Consider the following 13,309-nt stretch of genomic DNA (forward strand, 5'->3'; position numbering starts at 1 on the left):
CAGGACTCCTCTTTCAAAGCCCACCCGGAAGGCAGTCAGTACTTGGGGTTGGCTGCTGTCACCTGCACCCACCCTGCCAGGGAATCCTGATCTTCATCTTTCTCACCCTGTGAAAGCAGAGAGTCCACCTCCCCACTATGGGCTTAAAGACGAATAGGTTTTACTTGGACAGAGCTAGACCATGGCAAAACCCATCTGGCCCTCCTAGGAGTCTCAAGAGAACACCCCCCCCCACCCCCCGCAAGCCACAGTTATCAAACAAAACAAACAAACAAATAAAATGAAAGAAACCACCCTCCTGATGCCCAGCAGAGCCTGTTTGACATTTGATGCCCCAGTGGCAGGGGGAAAAGAATAGCACAGGGGTGATGTCTGGGGACACCTATGGAAGCAGGGGGAGGGACTGGTGTCCAGAGTAGGCCTCCAGGTTGGAAGGAGGCGTGTCTATAGAAGGCAGAGGGGACATCAGGACAGCTGGGAGAACCTCCAGGGTAGGCTCATGCCTGGCCCAGGCTGGGACAGTGCCCGGAAGTGGGTGGGGCTGAGCTGAAGAGGCAAGGCTAAAGGGACCCAGTAGCATGGAGGGCCCCTTTAGAAAATCTAAGGCCACTTCAATTGCTTCCACAATCTATTCCCTGGGCACAGGGTTCCTTGTGTCAGGAAAGCAGATCAAGTAGCTACGGAGAGTTCCCGAGAACACAAGGACCTGGCCCAAAGAACCTGATGTTCTCCTTTGGCCAGAAAACTGTCCACCCATCAACAGAGGTAGAGAATCAATGCCAGAGTGAATCCTTCTTACCGGAACATGCGATCCCTTTCCATCCTGCCTTCTTGTGCCCTCAGTTTCACTCAGCCCTCACTGAGTGCCAGCCTCTGCGGAACTCCTGACTGAGAATCTAACTCCTTGTGGGCAAGGACTTGGCCCAATCTATTCACAGCTCTGTCCTCGGGGCCTCGAGGAGAGGCTGACAATGAGAAGAAGTGCGGGGCAAATGAAAGCATGAGCTCACACTATTCTTACAAGGACCGGAGAGGCAGGTATGTTTATTTCTTCTTTCTGAATGAGGGAAAAGAAACTCAGAGAAGGAAAGTGAGACGACTGTCTCCCTGAGACTCAAACTGTAGTCAGGGTCTGCTTTCTCTCTCTCTCTCTCTCTCTCTCTCTCTCTCTCTCTCTCTCTCTCTCTCTCTCTCTCTCTCTCTGTGTGTGTGTGTGTGTGTGTGTGTGTGTGTGTGTGTGTGTGTGTGCATGTGAGCAGGGCATGTAAAGGCTATGCATGCATGTGTATGGAGGTCTGAAGACAAATGTCTGGTGTCAGCGCTTGCCTTCCATCTTGAGGCATAGTCTTCTTTCGGTCACTCATAGATGAGTATGCCAGACTACTCAGCTTATGAGCTCCCAGGGATTCTCCTATCTCCTCCTCCCATCTTGTCTAGGAGCATTGGGATTACAGACACACGCCACTTGGGTTCTGGGGATTTGAACTCAGATCCTCACACTTTAAGTCACTTAGCCATCTCCCAAGCCTTGGGTTGGTTTCTTGTGGTGCATAGGGTATGCTTCTTGTATGGGAAATGAGTTGAGAGAAGGGAAATCACTTTCTTTTCCCTGAGCCTCTGTTTCCTTATTGTGCAATAAGAATAGCTATCTTTAACTGGGGTATGATCAAGACGTCCAACCAGAATGTAGAGATGTAGCATAGTTGGTAAAGTGCTTATATAGGAGGCACATAACCCTAGGCTTCGTCTGTAGCACTTTATGAACAACACGTGGTGGTGCACACCTGTAATCTCAGCACAAGGCAGGTAGAAGCAGGAGGATCAGAGTTCAAGACTATTCCAACTACACAGAGGATTTGAGGCAGCGTGACTATATGAGTCACAATCTCAAAAATAAAATAAAATAAAATAAAATAAAATAAAATAAAAGCCAAGTGCATGGTGAGCAGTGGTGGCGCACGCCTTTAATCCCAGCACTTGGGAAGCAGAGGCAGGCGGATTTCTGAGTTTGAGGCCAGCCTGGTCTACAGAGTGAGTTCCAGGACAGCCAGGGCTACACAGAGAAACCCTGTCTCGAAAAACCAAAAAAAAAAAAAAGAAAAAGAAAGAAAGATAGAAAGCAAGCAAGAAAGCAAGCCAAGTGCAGAGCCTATTGCTCAGTGTTTTGTCTCCTAAAGCTCAGCCCTGGGAGTCACGCCTCCTTCTGCACCACGTGAGGAAGCACACTCATTTGCTAGGGCCACCATAACAAAGCAGACCTGTTGTCTCTCAAAATGGAAGCTGGAGGTCCCAAGGTTAAGGTGGTGATAGGGCTGTGTAGCTTCTGAAGGCTCTGGTGGCAATGGCAGTATTCTATGGCCTTATCTTGAGGACACAGCATTCTGGTCTCTTTCCACCTGTTCACTAACATGGTGACCCTCCAGGTCTGTCTTCTTGGGGCTGTCTCCTGTTGTCTGTCTCTATGTCTCATCTTCCTATAAAGATTGTGGGGCTCCTGCTGTTCTACTATGTCCCATTCTTAATTAATTATATTAGCCCATGTTTTATTCCCAAGTGAATATCACATGGTAAGGCTCCAGGAGGGTTTACATTTTAAGGGGTGCAAATGAACCCAGAAGCAGAGTGGTCACAGAAACTGTGTGGGATGCACAGACAGGAAGGTTTACATTCCAATTTTACCTTTCTCACTAAGTTGCTTGACTGAGCATCTGAGGTCCATGTCTTACCAGCCTCCCACAGTGGTGGCAAGCAAAACACGGTGTAGGGATAATAAAATACAGACCGATGTGTCCCACAGCTTTATTGCCCTTCCTTGTGACCCCTCCTCCGACCCCAAGTCTATTATTGTCTCTCTGATGCAACAGTACTTTGGAGCCAAGTGTTCTAGGCTGAGTCATTTGTCTCTAGTGTGTGTGTGTGTGTGTGTGTGTGTGTGTGTGTGTGTGTGTGTGTGTGATAGGGGCAGGTAAGCTGGTCATCTCAAAGGTAGGTGGGTACAAAGCTCTGAGACCACTTTGCAAATATGATGTTGTTTGGATTCTCAAGAGCCAGTCATAACCATCTCATTAAACAGTATGAGAGTTCTAGAAGGCTGCTTCTTTCTGCTGTGCCTCTCTGGCCAGGCCCCTAGGCCCTCTGAACTATGATCCTAGCAGACTTTCCTAAGTCAATGAGCCTCTGTCTCTGAGCAGCCCCCTGAAGCCAAGCTGGCTACTGCCTCATCACTAGATGCTAGGCATCTATGGAAAGAGACAGCAGCAATGAGTCTTAGCAGGCATCTCCTTTGTGACCTGAGACTTCACTTATCCCATTTTCAAGGTGGAGATTCAAACAGCTAGCCCCAAACTGGGTGGAATTAAAGTAGCTCATATGCAGCTGTGTGAATTTTGTGAAACAGTGGTTTTTGTGGCTAATAGCTTCTCAGTCTTGCCTTGTGTTCCCAAAGGCATGTAAAAAGCCATCCTACCTCCTGGGCTAACTGTGGGCCTCAGGACCTTATGGTAAGAGGCATCTTAGAACCCAAGCCAAGGCTTCTGGTAGTGAGAACAAGCAGCTTAGTGGAAGTGGCTAGAAGGAGGAGGGAGGAGGAGGCCCTCTCTGTGCAGCCATGAACTGCAGGTCCTGAAAGTCATGATCCACACTAGTGGCCACTATTGCCAGTCTGTGGATGGGGAAACGAGGCACCATCTGAGGACCTGAACATCTCAGTCCCCTGCCCAACTCCTACATTGAAATCCTCAGCACATGGTGATATGGGCAGTGGTTAACCCAGGGGAATGAAGGCCTCACAAGGCACAAAGCACACCAATGCCTAGTGTTTAGACTAGTTACCAGAACTCTTGATACGTTATTTTTATATCTCGCTGCATTCGTCCTCATTGACTCCGACAATGACAAAGATACTAACATTTACTGAGGACAGGCGCGCCTCTCACTTGATCCTTAACTGAACGTGAGAGTCTGACAGTGTTTTAAAGGGGATCGCAGGAGCTCAGAGACAGAATAGTGTTCCTCAGGTCACAGAGCCAGGCTCTAAGCCAGGGTATTCCCACTGTAAAGTCTATGCTTCCCCCTCCCACGGCAGCTGATTTTTTTTAATCTGGCCACTGCCTATGCAGATAGATGATGCCAAGCACGGGTGGCATAGCCTGCACAGACAATGTCTGAGACAGGGCTTGCCAGTTTCTACCCTGAGCTCTATCTGAAACCACATGCTTGCTTAACCTCACTTTTTAGTCGTTGCAATGTAATACTTGGGATAGACCTACTGAAGCCAAGCCATGAACATGTCCCACACCAATGCTCCTGTCCCCCTCTTTCAAGCCTCTGTCAATCCGAGTGCCAAGTGGTGGTCCTCCAGTGGGCTTGACCTTGCCTGGGATCCTGAGACCTGGGCCCATCCCCACCTGCCTGTCAGACTCTTGTATACTGCTCTTCTTGTACTGAGTATAGTTTGCATCTATCCATCCAAAATGAATACACCATCAGCTTCATGGTCCTGGGTCACATGTGCATCAAAGTTTTCTCTTCAACTACCATTCAAAGGGACCTCATCTAGCAAAAGGACCTTACCCCATACACACCTACCCTAAGCTTGGCTCCATTCTGCTTGCTTGTCCTCAGCCATGGTTTCTACCCCCATCCTCTACCCCACAATATGGAGAGAGCACAGGAATTTAGCCCAGTGATCCTTGGGTATGATCTTGACTCCAATTAAATGTCACCGGCATGTCACTTTCCTTAGCAAGCAGCCAGCATTGACAACACCTTCTTCATGGAGCTGTTGTAAGTAGGATAAAAGAAAATATAATAACAAGGACATTTCTTGAAGGCTGATAACATGTGGCCTTCTACCTGGTACATCTGAAGGTGTTTAGTTAGCATCTTGGCAAGTTGATTATCCAACCTGGTGCTTTGTTCTGGGACATCTCTCCCCAGGCAAGTAGGCTGTGCCAGTAGCTGTGGGACTCTGGAATAACTGACCGTGTTTGGCTGCACTCCTCAGCACCTGTTCATCCTCCCAGTATGTCACAAAAGGGGGACAGTTGTCAAGGAGTGGCACAGAGTAGTGGCACAAAACTCTTGGATTTTCTTCTAACATTATCATATAAATAAGATGTCATACAAGGTCAGTTCTGCACTCTAACTGGCTGTGTTTGCCAGCTTTCCATTATTATGACAATATACCTGAGCTAATCAACATATGAAGAAGAAAGGTATCTTAGCCCTTGGTTTCAGAGGTTTCCATCTGAACTCACTGCATGCATTGCCCATGGGCCCATGACAAGGCAGCATATCTGGCAGGAAGGATGTGTCAGAGAAGACTTCTTAGCACAGCTGGAAGTAAAGAAAGGAACTAAAGACCTAAAGCAGTCCTACCAGCTGCTAAGAACCAGGGACTAGGGGATAGCTCCTCAGTAATGTGCAAAGACCTGAGTTTGGCCTTAGAAGTGCAAAGACCTTATACAGTTTGACTTCCAGCAACCACATAAAGGTGCCAAGCATGGTGGCATGCACTTATCATCCCAATGCTGAGGGGGTGGAGATAGAAGGAAGGATCCCTGGGGTCACTAGCTAATGAGAGACCCTGTCTCAAAGGAAGGGGACACCATTCCTAAAGGTGATGCCCAACATTATCCTCTGACCTAAACACATGCACGCCCTACACATATATAACTTCACACACAAACATATACCATACATGTACACACACATATAAAAAGAACATGAAGACGGGCGTGGTGGCGCACACCTTTAATCCCAGCACTCAGGAGACAGAGGCAGGCAGATTTCTGAGTTCGAGGCCAGCCTGGTCTACAAAGTGAGTTCCAGGACAGCCAGAGCTATACAGAGAAACCCTGTCTCGAAAAACAAAAACAAACAAAAAAGAACATGACCCTCAGATGACCTAGCCTCTTAAAGATTCTATACATATATATGTCCATAGTATTGCAGGCTGGGAACCAACCTGTCCTCATGTGGGACTCAAGGTCCAAATGACAGCACTAAACAAATATACAAGAATGCCAGAAACACATGTAAAAGATCACCATAGAGTGGTGGGTGATCATGGCACACCGGTGGTCTAGGCTCTCATCACGGTACAGTGGATACAAGTGTTACCTTGCTGCCTGCCTGCCGGGAAGCACAGAGCTAAATCTTGTTTTTGCCTGTAGTAGCCACTCTCAGTTTAAGCTTATGGCTCATTCCCTTTTCTCATTTTGTTAGAAAGACCTTCCCCCATCCCCCACTGAATGGGCCTATTGTTATTGTATATGTCATTTTCTAAAAGTTAGAGTCTACCCCAAATCCTTTTTAGGAAGTAAATGTGGCAAGAATGATGAATGAGGGAAAGAAGCCCAGATGCAGGAAGCAAGTCACTTGTGGAGTGAAGACACTGGCAAGGCATCTCTCTCATGCTGACAAGGGCTTCCCACCTTGGAAGTCAGTGTAGCTGTCACCTCCTCCGTGAAGCTTTGCTGGGACTGATCCCTTTGGACACTGCATTCATCAGAGTCCATCATCAAAATGGAACCAATAAGAGACAGACAAAGGATGATAGATGGAGACAGACAAAAGATAGGTAGGTAGAGAGAGAAAACGGATAAGAGGCAGGCAACAGATGATTAATATAGATAGATGAAAGATAAGAAGACATAGAGAGAAGAGAGAGATTGAAAGCCTGGAGCTGTAGTTCTGTGTGTGAGGCCCTAGGTCCAACCTCTAGGATTATTTCTGGTTAAAGTCTCCAAAATAGATATAAATAGAAGATTAATATACGTAGACAGAAGATAGATATAGATTGAAGATATAAGATAGATATAGATAGATGGATGGACAGCTAGATAGAAAAATAGATAGACAATAGGTAACACATAGCAAGTGGCTTGTAAGTATGCAAGCTGGCAGTCCTATAAGCTTCCCTTTCAAGCTAGAAACTAGACAGATAGAAAATAAATTTAGATATAGATAGATAGATAGATAGATAGATAGATAGATAGATAAGTAGACAGACAGACAGATCATAGTGAACAACTGACTTGTGTAATTGTTGAGTCTGAGAAACCCCACAATCTTCCCTTTTCAAACTGGAGATGTAGGGTGTCAGTGGCATGGTTCTAAAGCCTGGAGATTAAAGAACCAGGAGAGACAGCCATGAAAAAATCTTAGTGCAAGGACAGAAAGATGGTCAACATGCCATTTCCAGCAGGCAGGCAGGTTCAGCTCAGATAGTGCCCATACACAATACGGAGTCCAACCTCCATCAAGTTCTCTAATTCAAAGGCTGATCCCCTCTGGAAACACCTCTCAGATACCCAGAAATAACATTTAATCTGTGCATCCTGGGCCTAGTTAAGTCTACAAAATTAAGCACTACAGTGCACCAGCAGCTCCTCCTTTGGTCCTTGGGCACATTTTTTGTTGTTTTCAGGTTCTCTGCTGTAATTCTCCATTCTCACACCCATCTATTAGCCTGTGGGCTCCTGCTGAACATGGCCATTGTCTTTGTAGTTTCTCTCTCAAGACAATGCAGAACAGTGTAAACAGGGAAGATGTAGATGAAGAGAGGGAAACACGCATCTCCCAATGGACTCAAGCTACAGCTTATAGAAGGGACCCAGAAGAAGGAGTGTACACCTTGAGCAACCACAGTGTGGAATGGTGCAGAGAATAAAGGCCTCAGGCAGGCAGATTTGAGGTGAATACTATGCTACCCCTCTCTGGCTATTCAACTTCAAATATGTTACCAAAATTCTATAGGTCTCAGTACCCACCACCACTGTCACTAAAAGGATGTGTGTGCCTATTCCCAGTCTTTGAGAACATATTAAACTTCAGACATCACAGCATCCAGGGCCACCTCCATTCATCTGTGCCCTGTGACCACCCTCAGGCCATGATCTTAGAAGTCCATGTCCTATTACTTTGTCAAATTGACACAACCTAGAGTTATTGAGAAAGGAGTCTCAGGTGAGAGATTGCTCATATGAAATTAGTGGGCATGTCTGTAGGAAATTGTCTTGATTGTTCATTGACGTAGGAGGGTCAAGTCCACTATGGGCAGCACCATTCCCTGGGCAGGTGGTTCTGGGCTGCATAAGAAAACTAGCTAGGTATGACCAGGAGCAAGCCACTAAGCAGAATTTCTCTATGGTTTCTGATTCAAGATTCTGGTTGAGTTCTTGCTCTGAATTCCCTCAGTGATGGGACCTGAGTGACTGGGACCTGACAGTGTAAGCCAAAGAAACCTTTTCATCCTCTAACTGTTTTTGGTGTGAGATGTTTCATCCAGAAACAGAAAAGCAACTTAGACATCCCCTCAGATACCTGAATGGGTACTGCGATTTCCTGTTTCTTTAGTCCACACACTTATCAGTAGTGTGATCTTGGGCAAGTTATCTGATATTCTTGCTGTTACTAACAATGCATTTCCAGTGAAGCGATAATTAAGATGGTAACTATTTTATAGTAGCTGTGATAATGAAGGGCATCCTGTGGCTGGGACAGTGCATTCTATAAAGTGCTGTATTTCAAGGCCTGGCTCCTGACTCAGGGTGCTCTGGTGAGAGCTGCCGCCTGTCCTTATTGACAATCTCCTCTGCCTTTTTGTTGTCCTTTCTGTTCAGCTCTGCGGAGTCTCAGAGCCTTGGCTCTCCATCCTCAGGCATCACCTGCCACCTGTAGGATACCGAGCGCTCTGCGGCTCTTGGCAGCAGCTGCTTTTCCAAGTCTGGGATCTGGGGAAATCCCCTGGTGAGGATGTAGCTGAGAGGGGGACCTGTGGGCAAGTCTCACCAGGTGTCTGCAAAATCTGAAGTTTTGAGTGACGGTTGTGCTTGGCATTTCCCGTGTCTTTTATTTTTTGTTGATGCTTACATTTTACAAGGGGTGTGTGTGTGTGTGTGTGTGTGTGTGTGTGTGTGTATGCACATGTATATGGAGGGTGGAGGCCAGAAGTTGGCAAGTGTCTTCCTCAGTCATTTCTTCCGTTTATTTTAATTTTTTAAAAAACCGAGTCTTTCACTGAGTTTAGAGCTTACTGATTGGCTAGACTGACTGTCTAGCAAGCCCCAGGCATCCTTCTGTCTCTGCCTCCCAAGCATGTGTGTCCCAGGTGCACATTTGCTTTTTATGTGGGTGCTGGAGATCTGAACTCAGGACTTCATTCTTGTGCAGCAAGCACTGTACTAACTGATCCAACTGCCTAGCCCTTGACGAGCTGTTTTAAAAACCGTCTACTTGTCCTAAACCTTTGACATTTGACTTGAAAGTCAAAAGTCCCGAAGGGGCCAGCAGCCCTGCTTTCTAACCTGGCTTGAGCTATAGCCTTGGGCAAGTTGTTTTGCCTCTCAGAACCCCAGGTATTTTGTTTTGTTGCTGTTATTGTTTTGTTGTTGTGGGTTTGTTTGTTTGTTTGTTTTACTGTAAGGTGGCACTTAGAATACTTACTTCCTGTGGGGTCCAGATCTGGCTTTACACCAACCACGGTGACAGAACAGAGCTCTGTAGTGACAGGCCACATACCTGGCAGATGGGAGCATTCCCACTGGTTCACTACCACCTGTTTCCACATCTCACACTCTGCCCTCAGTTATCCCCGAGGCTGTTACTTGAATAAGTACAGTCAGGGCAGGGGATGGGGGGCAGAGGCAGGCTCAGGGCTGCCTGTATCATGGTCAGGCTTGCACAGAACCAAGGAGGAACCAGCCTGGGGAATCAGTTTGCCAAATGGCGTCTCAGAGCCAGCTGGACATCTAGAGTTGTCCCTGGTGGGAAGAGCTAGCTGTGTACCCAGGCTCAGCTTGATCACAGCAGATTTAATTTATGAGTTTAGACAATAGAGAAACCAACAGGCATAGAAAAGGCTAGACCTGGCCAGCTGTCTACTGTGCACCAGGAACCTCCAGCATGTCTTTATCTGTGAACTGGGGGGTGACAGCAAGGTTTTTCCAAGCTCTGGGGTTGCTTAGGGACCAAGCGAGAGCCAAGGATAACTGGGTGTGCAGGCTTCACTGTTTAGCCATGGGGTGACAGGAAGGGATATTTTGGGGAAACTTCAGTCCCAGAATTGGTAGAAGCACTAAGGGAAGATTCAAGGTTTGTCATAGGGCTGGTGGGGGGGTACCTAGGGGGGCATCCAGCTGGGCAGGCAGTACGGAGTTCCAGGAAGGGTATAGATGAGAAATTTGGTGCCCAATCGCGAAACTGTAGGGGCATCTCATCCCTGAGAGTAATTGCGGAGCAAGATGGGAAAAGAACAGAGAGGAGAAGGGTGCCAGAAACCAGACTCTTGTCAACAGGGACCCTTGCATGCCCTCAAAAGGCTATGGGGACGAGGGCAGTGGGAGACCTTCCTAAGACTCTGGTAGTCCGCAACTATCTGTGAGCCTCAGTTTCATCATCTGTGAAAAGGGGATACCATTGAGACTTTGGTCAGGGTTGTATGAGACCTGATGACCTCATTCGACAAGACACCCAGGACAGAAAGGATCCTGAGGAAACGTTAGTACTTTCTACTCACTGTATCGTGGAAATGTGTGCCCAACAGTGGTCCCGAATCTTCCAGAGGGCCCAGTCAATTCAACTATTCTCATAAAACACTCTAGATTCTTACCCAATGGGTTTCTCTCTTGTTTTAAAAGATCACTGGCCTTAGTGATGGGCACACCAAGGTGGCGCTACCAACTCCTCTAGTGGTTATTCCTGGTTATCAACTTAACTATATCTGGAATGAACTATAATCCAGTATTGGCAGGCTCACCAGTGACCCTAATCTGGAGGCTGGGCGATAGAAATTTCTGACCTGGATCTTGGCATGGAAATTTTGAGGCATGGTGGCAATGAATTCCAGAAGATTAAGACAGGGAGATCTCTGAGTTCAAGGTCATCTGGGATTAAAGGTGTGGTGGTACACACCTTTAATCTGGGCTACACCTTCTGCTGGAGACCTACATAAGGACATTGGAAGAAGGAAGTCTCAGTCTCTCTCTCTCTCTCTCTCTCTCTCTCTCTCTCTCTCTCTCTCTCCCTCCCTCCCTCCCTCCCTCCCTCCCTCCCTCTCTTCGAGCAACTGCTAGATCCTTGGACTTCCATTCACAGCTGCTACTGACCATTGTTGGGAGTTGGACAGCAGACTATAAGTCATCAATAAATTCCTTTACTATATAGAGACTATCCATAAGTTCTGTGACTCTAGAGAACCCTGACTAATACAAACTCCCCTCAGTCCGGGCTCACTGGATGTTCCTGGAGAGAAGTGGCTGCTGACACCAAGCTCTCTCTCTTTCAGGGCATTTCGTGTTTGGGATGCACTAATAGCCTGACAAGGGCTCAGTGCAGCCGAGCAAGGCTGAGTGTGTTCTAAAAGAGTCGTCTGAGGATTCAGCCGCAATGACCATACACTCAGAGCATAGAGCAAGATACAGACCCTGTTGGTGGCCACCATGCCAGAGGAGGTGGATTTGTCTCCTGGGTTTCCTGTGGAAACAGATTCTGTCAAGGCTTGTGTTCTGTTCAGTCACACAGGTGGCTTTGCTTAGGATGAGAAGGAAGCCTGTGAGCATCTGGGTTTGAGGATGTGGGGAGGACAGGGATGAGGGCAAGGAGCCTCGGGCAGTGCTGTGTCTGGTTCCCAATAGGTGCAGGGAAGGACTGAGACCTGGCATCACAGCTAGCCTGCTGGTGGGCCAGCCCTGGAGGGACAGACAAAATGCCTAGGTGGACAGAAACATCTCCATCTAGTAGAGCACCTGTAAAGTCACATTGGAACCTTCTACCGCCTGTGTTTGGCTCGCTCCTCACCAAAGAAGCCGTGGAAAGGAAGGTGCAACATTGGGGCTTACATGTTGGTGTCCATGATGGCCAAAAAGCTGCATGACTCTACATCGCTGGAGTTGAGTGTCAAGTCTGAAACAAGCAAGAAAGCATACAGCATGGCTTTCCTTAGAGGCTTGCAAGAACACACACAACAGCAGTGGGTCCCCAGCACACCCCTCACTTGCCAGATGAGGAAATGGACCCAGGAGGCAAGGATTTGCCACATATGTAGTGTTTCCATTTATATAAGAGGTGTCCTTCCCGAAAGGTTCATGTATAAGGGGCTTAGTCCCTAGCTGGTGGTGGTGCTGTTTTGGGTGGTGGTGCAAGCTGCAAGTACCATTAGCTGGGACCTAGCAGATGGAACTAAGTATACTCTGCCACACCCACACCCTCCTTGCCTCGAAGGGCTGACCCCTCTGAAACCATAAGCCCAAATAAATCAATTGTTTCTTTCAGGTGTTTGGTCAGAGTGACCACAAAAAAAATTTTTTTTTCCTAACTGTGTGTTGTGAACTAAGGAAGCTAATGATAGAAGCCAGACAGACCCAGACCTTCTCACAGCCAGAGCCCTAACCCTCAAGTCTCTGACTGTTCTTCCCTCCTAGGTGGTGCTATGTCAGCCACAACCTCCAGTCAGCACTCTCCACTTTCAGAGATGCTGTCTAGAGCTGGGCACCCATCCCCATGGCCTCTATAGTGAGCGGCCATGCATGCTGAGAGCAATGGCTGATTTACAGTGGAGTGTGTTGTAAGTATGTAATGCATTATGTTAATTCAGGGGCACACATTTATGTGTGTCCACACATGTGTGCATGCATATATGGTCAGTGCATCTACATGTGTGTGTGCACATGAAGGCCAGAGACTGACAATGAGTACCCTCTTCAGTGGCTCTCCACCTTACACACTGAGGCAGGCTCTCTCCCTTGAACCGAGAGCTCACATATTCACCTAGTGCAGCTGGCTGGCTTGCTCCAGGACGTCCTGTCTCTGTCTCCCGAATGCTGGGCTTGCCGGTGGGCTGCCACACCCTTGTGACATTTACATGGGCTCTAGGGATTTGAACTCCAGTCCTCGGGCTTGCATGGAGAGCATTTAACCTTGAGTCATCTTTCCACCCCCCAAGATTTGGAGTTGTTACATGAGTAAAACTTTTAAAATTTTTATTTAACAAATAAATTTTATTTATTCTTTTAGAATCTCGTTAAGGATTTTTAGATACTGATCAAATGCTGACATGAGATTCTTTTAAATAGGTTGAATAAAATATTTTTGAGTGGTGGTTACCTGTTCGATTTTGCTTTTATTAAGCTGGCTACTAGGAAATGTGAATGGCATGCATAGCTCCCCTGATGTCACCACTGAATAATGGATGCTTTGCAGGGCAGTACAGGAGACTGGGTGGAATGTAGCACTGCACACGTCAGGAGCCATCCTGGCACAGGGTGGCCTGTCCAGAGAGCATGACTAGGGTTGCAGCTGTCAGAAC

The 13,309-nt window shown here is 47.3% G+C and overlaps 1 long non-coding RNA gene across 1 annotated transcript; it reads left to right on the forward strand.

Annotated features, from left to right (window-relative positions):
* The first annotated feature begins 340 nt into the window (after positions 1-340).
* Positions 341-13,101, forward strand: Foxo6os (forkhead box O6, opposite strand). Its single transcript, NR_166471.1, has 2 exons — positions 341-1,038; positions 11,291-13,101. It is a non-coding gene; the product is annotated as a forkhead box O6, opposite strand (long non-coding RNA).
* The last annotated feature ends 208 nt before the right edge of the window (positions 13,102-13,309 follow it).

The sequence above is a fragment of the Mus musculus genome, chromosome 4, assembly GCF_000001635.26.
Source record: "Mus musculus strain C57BL/6J chromosome 4, GRCm38.p6 C57BL/6J".
NCBI lineage: Eukaryota > Metazoa > Chordata > Mammalia > Rodentia > Muridae > Mus > Mus musculus.